Source organism: Arachis ipaensis, chromosome B04 (assembly GCF_000816755.2).
Source record: "Arachis ipaensis cultivar K30076 chromosome B04, Araip1.1, whole genome shotgun sequence".
NCBI classification, from domain to species: domain Eukaryota; kingdom Viridiplantae; phylum Streptophyta; class Magnoliopsida; order Fabales; family Fabaceae; genus Arachis; species Arachis ipaensis.
Window position 1 is genome coordinate 95,061,153 of NC_029788.2, and position 10,447 is coordinate 95,071,599.

Genomic DNA, 10,447 nt, shown 5'->3' on the forward strand with positions numbered 1-10,447 from the left:
CCTCTTTGCTGGAAAAAATATTAGAAATAAAAAATATAATTCCTGAAAATATTAAATATCTGATAATTATTTTTTATTTCTTGCAACAAATATGAAAATATATTATTCTCAATTCATTAAACGGGTAAAGAAAACACTTTTCTAGAGTTTTTTTCTTTTAAAAAAAATTGATAAACGATAAATCTATAAATTTGTCATAAAATGTTTTGGAGAAATCAATCCTGATGTCAAATTTTATTCACCGAAGAAAATTCCTTGTGAACTAGTAGTTTCATATACCATAATTTATCCTGCTTTGGTACATTATGTAGCTAGTACATAAAAAATATTATATATTTTACTAGAAGTATTGATTAAAAATATGCATAAAACATTAGAAATTAGAAAATAATCATATGGTATTCTTCTTGGTCGTTGGATCCAGTAAAATATGAGCTAAGTATGATTTAGGGTCAGTCTCACATGATTTGCAATCTTTTTAAGATAACTTATTTATAATTGCACATATTGTTTATTTTTCTTCTGAAAAGAAAAGATTTGGAAAGTGCAAAAAGCACATTGATTTGTTGAGGTGTGTGACAGTGAGAGCGTGAGTTATGCAAGCAATTTTCAAAAAGGAAAGGAAGCAGTAGCACAAAGAAGAATAAAAACAAAAAATGAAAAAAAAGTGTTTAAAAATTCTATAATTATTAATTTTATAATAGTAATCACTCTTTTATTTAATAAAAAAGAAAAAGAAAAATAAAAACCTTCGGCCCGGCGGACCGGCCCGCCCCGCCCCGTCAAAACCCGCCAATTTGGCGGTGCGGGTTTGGCGGATTTTTTAAATTTGGCGGGCTCCAATTCCTAACCCGACCCGCCTTTTTTAGCGGGTTTAGCAGATCGGCCCGACGGGCTCGACCCGTTTTGCCACCCATAATCTCGACATTTGAGACATCGTTCTGTGATCGGACGATGTCGACTTTAATTATCAAAATATTACGCTTTTGGTTGTGCTACTCTGATAGTTTAGGTATTACAACAACTCTTAAAATACTTAATACTAAAATATTAGTCTGTTTAAAACTTGAGTAAAATATCGTTTTTGTTCCCAACGTTTGGGGTAAATTCTATTTGTGTCACTAACGTTTAAATCATCCTATTTGTATCCCTAACATTTGTAAAAGTGATTCAATGTTATCTTGCTGTCAATTACACATCATGAACGCTTTAGTTTGAGTTTTAAAAATCTCTTCTTGAAGTTAGAATATAAATGTCTGAGATAGAATTGATGATCCACTCCAAAAAATAACTCATCAAAAGTTGAAACTAATTCCTACAATATTTATATAATTCACTTTTTTCGGGACATAATTGAATCTAAACACAAATAGTGAGTATAATATTAAAATCGAACACATCCAAGTGAGACCTAATTGAGAATGAATACATCCAAGTGAGAATAATTGAAAAATATAATCTAATTTGTTAGTATAATTGATAGTAGGATAACATTGAATCACTTTTATAAACGTTAGGGATACAAATAGGACGATTTAAATGTTAGGGACACAAATAGGACTTACCCCAAACGTTAGGGACAAAAACGATACTTTACTCTTAAAACTTTAAACCGTATTTTTCAAAGACCATTTTCTTGAAAACATAAATCCATACTTACAATACAAATTACCAAGATTGCGAGAACCGGACCGGTCAATAAACCGATAAAGTTACTAGTTTACTGGTTCACTGGTTCGACCGGGATTCAACCGGAATTCAACCGATTTAATTAAATATTAAATAAAATTATTAAAAATTTAATATATAATTTCAATAATTTCTAACTTAATAAAATTCAAAATATACAGCTTCTGTGGTGGTTTACATTACAATTGATGAAATTACAAATAATGGCAAGAGAAGGCAGTTTATGCTGTCAAAGCGGTAGATTCGTAGCAGTTGCAATAACTTCTAAAACCACTATAGGCCTCAACTGAAAATGTGTAATGCAATTTAAAACACTGAACTAAAAAAGTATTATCAGTTGAATCTTTCATACACAACAAAGTTTGCTGTCAAGCTTTGTTATACAATAAAAACTATGTGCTTCTCATTAGCATTTATAAACATGGTTGATTCAAGAGAATTAGTGCCCTGCTATGTTGGAGCATTTTCTCATCCTCCTACCTTTTATGCACTTTTACTCTTAAACTTTATCTCTAATTAAATAGCCTTTTTACCCATTAATTTATAGCAGCTCATTTTTACTTAATCATTTTAGTATGTCCTAAAACCACTATAAATCAGGTATTTGGAAACTGATTTACTGGGATTTCTATTATCAGAAAAAGCAAACAATAACCATTATCACATTGCCATTACAAGCCTCAATCAGAACCATTCATATGAGGAAACTTTGCAACAATTTTATCCACAATTCCAGTACTAGCTAGAAACTCCCCAATTGATCAGAATAATGAACCAACAATATCCTATCTTCTCCCCCTCAACCCCTCTTTACAGCAACTAAGATAAACGCCGCACATGATCAAATTCATAAGCATAAAAAGATTCGAAGTTTGCAGCAATTCTAGCAACATTCAGAATTCTGAATTCAGAATCCAAAGTTCTATCCAGCATTACAAAATTAACAAAATAAAAAACTGAAGAACTAAAGAACTCTGCGAAAATTCATATAATTAACAAAATACAAAATTAACTGAAATAAAAAACTGAAGAACTCACTGCAGTTTCATATAGTTAACAAAATAAAAAAATTAATTGAAAAATTGAAGAACTCACTGCGTTAGAGAGAAGAAAGAAGGTACAGAGTCCACGGCGGCAGAAGTGATGCTTGGTAGGACAGGGGTGGCCGACGACAGAAGCTTTGAAGTTCAAACCAACCAGCCGACGAGCACGACAACAGAATCTTCAAATCGTGCTGCTGACGACAGAAGCTTCGAAGTTCAGACGAACAGACGACAACTACGCCGATTGAAGCTTCGAACCGCGACGGTGGCAACTGCTGGTGGTCATTGCCGGCGTCAATTGGGCTAGGGATGGTGGATTTCCTTCTGGCTTCTGTAGTTCTGCTCGTTGAAGGAAAGGGAAGTTAGGGTTGATAGAGGGCTGGGAGGCGTGGTGACTTCGTTGGGTTAGGTAGGGATAAAAATCAGAAAATCAGAAGGCGGCGAGGAGGAATAATAGAGTATTACTTACCTACAGCGAGCTCGACGATGATGCAGTGGTCAAACCCGTCGCCGCGGTGGCTGCAGGATGCGGTGGCTGCGGAATGCGGTAGCGGTGGGCTGCTCGATTGGTGGTGGTGGCTATGCGATGATTCACAGAAAAGAGATGAGAGATGAGTTGCTGTTGCTACTGAGTACGAAGATGGGTGATTCAGGGATTAGGGTTAGTTCGTTTAGCCTTTTTTTAAGGGACAAAACGACACCGTTCAGTGAAACCAAAAACCCGCTAAAAAACTGGACGGTTTTTCCAGTTCATCGGTTAATCGTCGGTTCAACTGGTTTTTTACCGATTTTTTACCAGACGGTTTCTAAACTTACCAGGATCGACTAGGTGACCGGTTTCCGGTTAACCTGGTTGAACTGACCGGTCCGGTTCGATTTTTAGAACCATGCAAATTACAATACTTACAAGAATACATATATATACATATTATTACTCTACAAGTATTTCATATCAAAATCCTATCCTTCTTACAGAACTTGCAAAGTTAAAGGCGAGGGAAACATAAATACTAAAGTAATATAAAAATATCGTCTAAACAGAAAAGAAATAAGTTCTTCTGAACTTCGTCATCCATAACCTGAAAAAGAAAAGACCTGTAGCCTGTAGGGGAATGAGAACATTGTCCTCACTGGTTCTCACTATAGGGTTAGAGAATTATTATAATAGGATATGTGAAAATAAAACTGTTTTTAAAGTACAGTGATTAATAACCGCATTATGTATCTTTTCAAAACCAAAGATTTATATTCAAAAATCCGAAATCCTTTTCAAAAGAGAAAAATGTTAATTATTCAAAAATCTTAAAGCTTTTTTAAAAGTTTTTCCTAGACAGCATGAAAGACCAAGCTGATCCAAGCATAGGTTCATTAAGTCTATGCTGAACCAGTTTAATTTTTCATACTTTTCTAAACCAAAAACACAAACCAAACATGGCTTTTGGCCCATCTTATAATCAACCACAGTTCTAGGCCCAAACAACTCAATCCACAGCCAATTCACCACAAATTTAACCAATTTCAGACGCAAATACAAGTAAAAAGGTTCAAACACAAACAAGTAGTTACATTAAGTAGAGCAATTAGCTTTTAAACATAATTATTCATATAGGCAAATCAATTACAATATGCACACCCAAACAATGTCATATATATGCATATGATGAATGCTTGTCCTACGGCTCATGAGTCTCATCTGTCAGTTATATAGCCAACCCGACAAGTCCTAGTAGCTAATCATTGGACTGTCCCTCTGTCGTACATCCCCAAATCTCAAATCATAAACATTCATAATCATATAACACACACCGGTGTATATCCACGGGGAGAGTGACGGAGGAAAAATATCGGTAAAGATTTTCACAGAAATATCGCATTGCAAGTATAGTTCTAAACCGACAATTAAACCTCAATCAATGTTTAAATCGTTTGTCACAAATACAAACCCAATAAAATTAATCGAAGTATTTAAACCTCGGGTCGTCTCTCAAGGAATTGCAGGGAAGTGTAGTTTATTTTTGGTTACAGAAAAGTATATTTTTGAGTTTTTGAAATGAGGAACAAGAAAATATAGATTGCGAGAAAAATAAACTAATAACTAAGAAAGCTCTTAGCAAGGATTGAGAATTAGAAGTCCTATCCTTATTATCATAAAAAATTGGGATGGTAAATGTGAATTGCCTTCACTTAGTTAACCTCTAACCAATGGAGGAAGGTCAAGTGCATACAATCAACTTGAGTTCACAAGTCCTAGTCAACTCACAGTGAAAGACTAGCTTTGGTGAAGCTCAAGCTAACCGACAATCTCCAATTACCATTTAACAAAAGACTTTTGATAACTCAAGAGTCTCTAAATAATCAATCCAATTCAAGAACATAAAAATCTAAATTAAAATCCACCCAAGCATTTTATCAAACACTTGGAAGGCGCAAAATAAAAGTGTAGAAAAGTAATAAGAGAATGTAAAATCTAAGACCAACAATTGCAAGGAATCAAACAAATGAAGAAAGAAGCAATAAATATGAAATACCTCAAATTGCATTAAAAAGGAAATTGAATCTAACATGAAGAGTTCATAAATTAAATTGGGAAAGTAAAGACGTCAACAAGAGAAAATAAACTAAGATACTAGAAAACAGCTTTAAATAAACTAAGAGTTCAAAGAATTCCTTTCCTCTCGACCCGAAATCAACGGCAGCTTCCAATCACAGCCCCACACACTTTTGTAACAACATAAACAGCTTTAAAACATAACATGCAACCTCGGTTACTAACTCCTAACATATTAATATCACAAAGACTTGTTACCCATAACAGAACACTAACGCGGGGGGTTATCGAAACATAAATACTTACTGAATAAGAAAACGGAGCAGCGGCGGTCTTTGAACCAATTTGGCGGCGGCCCCGGCAGCCATCCCAAGCAACAATGGCGACCAGAACTCTGGCGGTAGCGACAACCAAACGCGGCGATGTCTTCTCCTCACCAGCGGCAAAACCCATGGCGGCGACAATGGCGAGGCGGCTGGACTCGTTCACGACGGCGTAGAGGCAGTTTCTCCCTCTCCCGTGCGTGTCACCCTCTTCCATCAGTCTCTATATCTCTTTGTGAACTTCAAGGACAACGGCGACGACGAACAGAAATAGCAGCTTCTTGGACGACAGCGACGGCGCAAGCAGCAGGACGCAATGGCAGCGGTGGTCCACGATGATGGTGCGAGCTCCTCCCTCCTCCACCTCTCCTTCTTCTCCGTGGCCTCCTCCCATTTTCCCCTTTCTTCTTTCTTTTTTTCCTTTCTTTCTTCTTTTTAAGTTGCTGCTGTGTTAGGTTTGTATTTAGTGGGTGTGTGACCAGAGTGAGGGGGTGAGAGAGTGAGTGTAAGTGTGTTAGGGTTTGGGTGGTGTGGGTTAGTTTAGGTATTTTTGTTAAAAGTAGGGGTAGTAGTGTAATTTTATAAAATAATTAAAAGTAAAATAATAATTAAAAACCAAATTAAATATAGAGTATCCATCTTTAAAATACCTTTCAATTACAATTTGTAAATTATTTTCATTAAAATGCTAATTTAATAAAAATTAGAGATAAGTAAATTAATTCTCTTTTATTTATAAAATAAGGTTAAAAATCTAGATATTAAATTAATACATATAAAAATATTTGAGTTAATAGTCAAAATCATCCTTGAAAGATACCTCGATCTCCATTTTCGTCCCTGAAAGATAAAATTAATCAAAAGCGTCCCCGAAAGTTACCAACGTGGATCGAGTTCGTCCTTCCGTCATCTCAGTTGTTGAGGTGTGTAATGTTTGCTGAGCTGAAACGTTAAGTTCCAGCATGGCACAGACCAAAACGATGTAGTGTCAATCCTCCATGCCCAAAACCATGGAACAACGTCGTTTATGATCCAAAGTGGGATTTTCAAATGTTTCTTCCATCACCTCCTCTCATAACAACCCTCTTGTACTTTCGCTCCAAAGCGTATCGACATTTGTGGAGGAGTTGGCACTACTACAATGGAAAATTGGAGGAGCTCGAGGAGAAGTTACGCTGTTGGAGGAAGGAACAGCAACTGCCACGGGGTAAGATTTAAATTTTTTTACAGTTTTTGTTGATTTTGAAGTGTTGGTGTGTGTTGGTTCAGGTTGACATAGTTCTAAGAACCATTTTGTTAGACTAGGGTTTGGAGTTGACGTTGCTAGACAAAGTGTGATGTTAGGAAGAACATCTTCTGTATACGGTTACTGTTACCAGTTTCGTGGTTATTATGTCGTGGGTTATTTTGGTGTTTGTTCTTAGTTAAGGGTTTGTGATGATTAACCCAATTTAAATATAAAATCTCTATCTTTAAAATACCTTCCAATTACAATTTGTAAATTATTTTCATTCAAATGCTAATTTAATAAAAATTAGAGATAAGTAAATTAATTTTTTTTATTTATAAAATAAGGTTAAAAATATTAAAACTAAGACATATAGAATACTCATTATTTTTAAATTATAAAAAATTCTAAATTGTAAATAAGAATTTGCCCGGTATATATACAAAATCTCAAAAATATAATCTCAAGTAATTATAATAAATCATAAATAATTTATTAATAACTTTTCAAAATCTGGGGTTTTACACAAGACATATCCTGAGTGCACCCGAATATGTGTTATTACGGAGATCCGATACTGAGCACCCGAGATATGTGACAAATTAGAAAGGCGTCTTAGTATCCAGGATGTGTACAATTTGACTGATTTGGGTTTTAGCATCCAAAATATGCTCAGATGCATATATAAGGTCACAACAGCTGAGATTGCTGTGCATTTGAATAGTTTTTAAGAATTTTGTTAGTTTCTGAATGCTTAAGTTCGAGTTTCTTAAGTAAATATGGCTCCCCGAGAACATATCCGCGATAGAGACATCAATAGACTGAATGCTACTTGGCACGTGGCTGGAGCTTTAGATTTTGACGTTAGTAGTTTTTTCTTGTTTTATTTTCAGTAAATAATTAGTTTAGATGTTTAGACTTTAGTAATTTAGTTAATGTGATAGGACTTAGTGACTAGACAAAGTTAGGCAATTTATATATATTTAGTCAGGTATAGTATGGTTTGATATTTTGTATAATTGATTGTAACTTACGTTAAATAAATAAAACAGGTAACTAATTGTAACTTAGGTTAAATAAATAAAATAGGTAACTATTAATTAATTCGTTAGTGAAATTAATAGGTAATTAATTGAAGTCATGCCCAAATGTGACAGTCAAGTTAGAATAGTGCAACATAAATTATTTAATTTTTTATATATTACTTGATAGTCCTGTCTTTAGTTAGTGCTATGAATATTAACAATACAAATTCTATTTGTACTGTATCTGTTGCATTTATTATCGATATTTATCTACTTGATTTAGAATTTTTAGTAATGGTTAAACACAATTAATAGTTTAAACGAGATTAATATGCGAGAGTAAATGTTATAGATATTGCAGAGACCACAGTTACTGTTGCCACGCCGTGTGACTCTGGGTCTCCCCCGCCGGACATCCTATTGCCTTACCTTAAGGAGGCAGAATTTGGACATGCAGTAGAGTTAAGGGATTTCGTGTTTGACAATTTTTGATCTCTGCATTTTTCGAGCGGTGGAGGCCCGGGACCCACACATTTCACCTTCCATAGGGTGAGGTCAACATTAACTCCAGGATGTTGCCTACCACATTGGTCTGCATACTGATGGAGAGTTGATTGGGAGTTGTACCAGAGACTTTCAACGATGACATGGACACCCCACATGGGATTATGTTGAGGATTTACTTAGCGCTAGGCCGCCACCACAGACAGAGGGAGGGAAGCAGGTTTTCGGAGTGAGGATAAACTGGTAGAGGGATAAGGTTTCACACATTCCAACTAGGGTAGCTCCGGATACACTCCGTCAGTACGCCTGGTGCTACTTGATGATGCTTATTAGGGAGTTTTTGTTCACAGGCAAGTCTGCTACACTTGTCCCTTTGAGATGGCTGCCAATGTTGGAGGATTTTCATCGTTGCAGCCAGTTGTCATAAGGGTCTGCACTGCTCTGTCATACATATCACTCATTGTGCACCGCGACAGAGCGTGATGTGACCGACATTGCGGGTTGCATGCCGCTTCTTGTCTCCTTCATCACGGTGTTTTACTATCCGATTGGGATAAATCTCAACAAAAAAGAATTGATTATGCTCCATCAAATCAAAACGGAAAGAAGAGGAAGAAAAGATTGATTTGTGAATTGTGAGTAGATGATTGAGGGATGGGTTCTATAAATAGAATTATTCTGCAATATATCTTGGGTACAGAGACACCTAAACCATAATACATATATCTCAGGTACTGATACCCAAATTACATCATTGATTATATCTCGGGAGCTGATACCCCATCTGGAGTATTGTACATATCTCGAGTTCTGAGACCCCATTCTAAGTTGCCATATATTTCGAGTGTTCAGAATTCGATCTCTTTAATAAGACATATCCCGGGAGCACTCAGGATATGTCTCGGTGTCATCTGATCACAGCACGGGGTATCCGATGCCAAGATATGTTCATTTTTTAGCTTACCCCTCAGCATCCGAGATGTGTAAGATTACGCATTTTTATAAATACTGATTAAAAAATTAAAAAAGAGTACCGCTAATTGCAGTTAACTAAGAAAAAATCTGATTAAAAAATTAAAAAAGAGTACCGCTAATTGCAGTTAACTAAGAAAAAATCTGATTAAAAAGTTAAAAAAATTATTTTTAAATTCAAGAAAACACAAAATCCTTCTAACAAGGCTTCCATGATATTTTCCAACGTCTTTATTATATCCTCCAATTGTAATATCCTTACTACCAGAATGGCACGCTTCTAGATGCACCATAACGAAGTCATTACGACAACATCCATATATTTAATAATAAAAATAGAAGCCTTTAACTCGAATCCGCATCAACTTTTTTGGAAAAATTGGAAATACTTATATTTTGAAAACATAGATACATACATACAAACCAAACACAGTCACCTCATATATATACTCATAATAGCCAGAGTTCATTATACACGTACTTACAAACATTATATATCATTACAAATCACGGCTCCTATCCCTCTTTACAAAAATATAATAATAATGGTGAGGAAAAAAATAATAACTAAGCTAATACAACAATATCGCATAACCAAAAGCGCAATAATATCTTCATAAGCTTCTTCGTCCGTTTCCTGAAAAGATACTTCTATAGGGGTGAGAACTTGACCAAACGGTCTCACCAGAGAAGTTGTAGAATTGTCATAAGAGGATATATAAAAAAAAGTTATTTTCAGCTGTAGTGATCATTACTCATCTTATAAATCTTTTAAAAAATCAATAATTAATTATCAAAAATCCAAATTCATATTTTACTTATCAAAATTCCAAGCAAACATAACATTTCACTGCTTGCCAAAGAACCATTTTAGCCAAACTTACCACTGATTCATCCAATCACGCCCTCCGGCCCAAACAAATCAAATCACGGCCTCCGGTCTAACACAAATCAAATCACGACCTTCGGTCCAACACAAATCAAATCACGGTCTCCAGCCCAAAACATGATCAAATCAACACTCAAACCACCAAAATACGGACTAATCAGTCAGAATCACAAGTAATGAAGTTCAAACATAATCAAGAGCAAATACAGTAAGTATAGCAATTAGC

At 35.3% G+C, this 10,447-nt stretch overlaps 1 long non-coding RNA gene across 1 annotated transcript; it reads right to left on the reverse strand.

Moving 5' to 3' along the window:
* On the reverse strand, positions 2,540–3,383 carry LOC110271133. The gene is made up of 2 exons (XR_002361338.1): positions 3,202–3,383; positions 2,540–3,071 (listed from the first exon to the last, which is right to left on the reverse strand). It is a non-coding gene; the product is annotated as an uncharacterized LOC110271133 (long non-coding RNA).